The 4879-nt window shown below is 42.1% G+C and overlaps 1 pseudogene across 1 annotated transcript; it reads right to left on the minus strand.

Annotated features, from left to right (window-relative positions):
• Positions 1-3257: 3257 nt before the first annotated feature.
• Positions 3258-3776, minus strand: LOC308341736 (large ribosomal subunit protein uL11-like; annotated as a pseudogene). The gene has a single exon. The product of its transcript is annotated as a large ribosomal subunit protein uL11-like (transcript).
• Between the last annotated feature and the right edge of the window lie 1103 nt (positions 3777-4879).

Raw genomic sequence — 4879 nt, forward strand, 5'->3', positions numbered from 1 at the left:
TGTCATTATTCTTGCATTTTTTGGTTTTTTATTTTATTTATTATCATTTATTAATAACAATTATTTTATTGGTGATTATTGATAATTATTATTGTAATCATTTAACCATCCCATGATATTTATAATATATGATATTTAATAACTTAATTGTTAATAATTATTAATAATTCATCAATTTATTGCTATTTTATTATTTTATTTTATTTAACATTATTTTTTTAATTTTAAATTTTATTTATTTATTTCACAGAGAGAGACCCAGTGAGAGAAGAAACACAAGCAGGGGGAGTGGGAGAAGGAGAAAAAACAAGCTTTTCACTGAGCAGGGTGACCGATGTGGGGCTCGATTGCCCCACCTTTGGTTCATGACCTCAGCCGAAGGCAGACACCCAACAACTGAGCCACCCAGGCGCCCCATTCTTGTATTTGTTACAGTGGTCTGTGATCAGTGATCTTTGATGTTACTATTGGAATTGTTTTGGGGTGACATGAACTGCATCCACATAAGACAACAAACTTAATCAGTATATGAGTGTTCCGACTGGTCCACCGACCAGTTGTTCTCCCATCTCTCTCCCTCTCCTCAGGCACCCTAATCCCTGAGATACAACAATATTGAAATCAGGCTAATTAATAACCCTACAATGTCCTCTAAGTGTTAAAATGAAAGGGAGTCGCACTTCTTTCACCTTAAATAAAAAGCTGGAAATGATTAAGCTTAATGAAGAAGTCACATCGAAAGCCAAGTTAGGCCTCTCGTGTCAGTTAGCCAGATTGTGAATGCGAAGGAAAAGTTCTAGAAGGAAATTAAAAGTGTATTCCAGTGGGGATACCTGGGTGACTCAGCTGCCTTCAGCTCAGGTCACGATCCCAGGGTCCTGGGATTGAGTCCCGCATGGGGTTGCCTGCTCATTGAGGAGCCTGCCTCTCCCTCTCCTTCTGCCTGCTGCTCCCCCTGCTCATGTTCTCTCTCTCTCTCTGGAAAATAAATAAATAAAATCTTAAAAAAAAAAAAAGTGTATTCCAGTGAGCACACAAGTGATAAGAAAGTGAAACAACCTTATTGCTGACGTAGAGAAAGTTCGAGTGGTCTGGATAAGCGATCAAACCAGCGGCAAATCTACTCCTGGTGAATGCAAAACCCAATTCAGAGCAAGGCCCTCACTCTCTTCGATTCTGTGAAGGCTGAGAGAGGGGAGGAAGCTGCAGAAGCAAAGTCTGAAGCTAGCAGAGGCTGGTTCATGAGGTTTAAGGAAAGAAGCCATCTCCATAAAATAAAAGTGTAAGGGGAAGCTGATTCAGCAGGTGCTGATGTAGAAACTGCAGAAAGTTCTCCGGAAGATCTGGCTCAGATCAGTGATCAGTGATCAGGTGACTACACTAAACAACAGATTTTTCAACATAGATGAAACAGCTTTCTCCTAAAAGAAGATGCCATCCAGGACTTCCATAGCTGGAGAAGAGAAGTCAATGCCTGGCTTCAAAACTTCAAAGGACAGGCTGACTCTCTCATTAGGGGCTAGAGCAGCTGGTGATTTTAAGTTAAAGCCAATGCTCATTTCCATTCCAAAACTCCTTAAAAACAATGCCAAATCTACTCTACCTGTGCCCTATCAATGGAACCACAAAGCCTGGATGTCGGCACATCTCTTTACAACCTGGTTTACTGAATATTTTAAGTCCACTATTGAGACCTACTGCTCAGAAAAAATTCATTTCAAAAACATTACTACTCACTGACAATGCACTGGTCACCCATGAGCCCTGATGGAGATGTATATCAAGATTAATGTTCTCCTGCCTCCTAATACAAGGTCCATTCTACAGCCCATGAATCTGGGAACGATTTTGACTTTCAAGCCTTATTATTTAAGAAATACATTTAAGGGGCGCCTGGGTGGCTCAGTGGGTTAAGCCTCTGCCTTCGGCTCAGGTCATGATCTCAGGGTCCTGGGATTGAGCCCCGCATTGGGCTCTCTGCTCTGCAGGGAGCCTGTTTCCTCCTCTCTCTCTCTCTGCCTGCCTCTCTGCCTACTTGTGATCTCTGTCAAATAAATAAATAAAATTAAAAAAAAAAAAGAAATACATTTAAAAATTAGATTTCAGGGGCGCCTGGGTGGCTCAGTGGGTTAAGCCTCTGCCTTCCGCTCAGGTCACGATCTTAGGGTCCTGGGATTGAGCCCCACATTGGGCTCTCTGCTCAGCAGGGAGCCTGCTTCCTCCCCTCTCTCTCTCTGCCTACTTGTGATCTGTCTGTCAAACAAATAAATAAAATCTTTAAAAAAAGTTAGATTTCATATGGCTATAGATGCTTTAGATAGTAATTCCTCTGATGGACTGGGCAAAGTAAATTGAAAACCTTCTAGAAAGGATTCATTCTAAATGCCATTAAGAACATTCACAATCATGGGAGGGAGTCCAAATATCAACATTAATGGGAATTTGGAAAAAGTTGATTCCCACCCTCATGGATGACTGTGAGGCTTCAAGACTTTAGTGGGGGAAGTAGCTGCAGATGTGGGGTTAACAGCAAGAGAACTAGAATGAGAAGTGGGGCCTGAAGACAGGACGGAATGCTGTGAGCTCATGAGAAAACTTTAATGGATGAGGAGCTGCTTCTTATGGATGAGTAAAAAAGTGGTTTCTTGGGATGGAATCTACTGGTGACAATGCCGTGAAGACTGTCACAATGACAACAAACGATTTAGAATACTACTTAAACTGAGTTGATGAAGCAGCGGCAGAGTTTTAGAAGATTGACTCCAATTTTGGAAGACGTTCTACTGTGGGTAATATGCTATCAAACAGCCTTGTATGTTCCAGAGAAGTCATCATGAAAGGAAGAGTCAGTCAATGCAGCAAACTTCATGGTTGTCTTATTTTAAGAAATTGCCCCAGCCACCACAGCCTTCAGCACCCACCACTCAGATCAGTCAGCAGCTATTAACATGGAAGCAAGACCCTCTACCAACAAAAAGAGTATAACTTGCTGAAAACTCAGATTACGGTTAACATTTTTAGCCATAAAGGTTTTTTCCTGTGGGGGAGGGTGGAGTTGTCAGATGATCCTCTTTAAAAAAAAAATATGTTATTAAACTTACTTTAAAAAAAAACAAAACCCATGAAGTTTGCTGCATGAATTGACTCTTCCTTTCATGATGATTTCTCTGGAACCATTTGGGGCTCAAACTCACAACCCTGAGATCAAGAGTCACATGTTCTACTGATTGAGCCAGACAGGTGCCCCAAATGATCCTTTATTGAAATATTTTCTTTTGTAGTTCGTAACTAGCTGGGCATTCCACTGTACCACTATTGATGTCATCTATGATGTCATGAGGGTGGTGGCCATGAACATTGCAACCCACAGACTGGGCTGTCCCAGGATCTCTTTAATGGTTCCGGAGAGCTCTCTGGCTAAAGATCCATGCAGCATCTGTTGAGCAATGTTGATAATCTCATCAAAAGTGATATTTCCATTGTGCTTAATGTTTTTCTTCTTTCTATCTCTTGACAATTCCTCGAGGGCTTTGATAATCAGGGCCAAGGCTGAAGGTATCTTTTCAGTCTGGGTCTGTCTGTTCTGAGTGGTCAGTATCCCCGTAATCCTCATCCCTTCCAATCACAGGCTGCCTTGGTGATGTCATAAGCAACATTTTCTGGATATAGACCGGGGGAAGATGGATCAGGGCCAGGACAGATGTGGCATTGATTTCCCCAACTGTGTACCTCAGGTATACAACTTTGATCTCGTTGGGGTCAAACTGACATGGCATTGAGGGGATGGTTGGTGTCAGATGAACCTGAATTTGGGACCACAGAAGACAACTGCACCTTTACCTCCTCTGAGCTGAAAGCCAAAAAAGCCATAAAGTATTTTTTTTAATTAATACTTATTTATTTATTTAAGAGAGAGCATATGCATGAGCAGGGGGAGGGGAAGAGGGAGGGGGAGAGGGACAGAAGCAGACTCCCTGTTCTGGGACCATGGAGCCCAACATGGGGCTCAATCTCACAAACCTGAGATTATGACCTAAGTGAAATCAATCAGATGCTTAACTGACTGAGCCAACCAGGCATCCCCACAAAGTGTTTTTTTTTTTTTTAAAGAGTTTATTTATTTATTTGACAGACAGAGATCGCAAGTAGGCAGAGAGGCAGGCAGAGAGAGAGGAGGAAGCAGGCTCCCTGCTGAGCAGAGAGCCCGATGCGGGGCTCGATCCCAGAACCCTGGGATCATGACCTGAGCTGAAGGCAGAGGCTTTAACCCACTGAGCCACCCAGGCGCCCCCACAAAGTGTTTTTTAATAAAGGTATGCACAGGGGGGCCTGGCTGGTTCAGTTGGTAGAGCATGTGATTCTTGATCTCAGGGTTGTGAGTTCAAGCCCTACATTGGGCATAGAGCTTACTTAAAAAAAAAAAAAAAAGTATGGACAGTATTTTGTTTTGTTTTTATTGAGCAAATTTTTTTAGACATCATACTATTGCACACTTAACAGACTACACTCTAGTATAAACATAACTTTTACATGCACTGGGAAATAAAAAATTGATCTGATTTGGTTTATTGTGATGTCCACTTTATTGCAGTGGTCTGGAACTGAATCTGCAATATCTCTGAGGTATGTCTATATTATGACCCTACCCACTTTCTCTTTTTCTTTTTATAAAAATTTTTATTTATTTGACAGAGACACAGCAAGTGAGGGAACACAAGCAGGGGGACTGGGAGAAGGAGAAGCAGGCTCCCTGCCGCTGAATGGGGAGCCTGATGTGGGGCTCGATCCCAGGACCCTGAGATCATGACCTGAGCTGAAGGCAGGAGCTTAATGACTGAGCTGCCCAAGCACCCCTGTTTTTTTGTTTTTGTTTTTGTTT

Source organism: Martes martes, assembly GCF_963455335.1.
Source record: "Martes martes genome assembly, chromosome: 4".
NCBI classification, from domain to species: Eukaryota; Metazoa; Chordata; class Mammalia; order Carnivora; family Mustelidae; genus Martes; species Martes martes.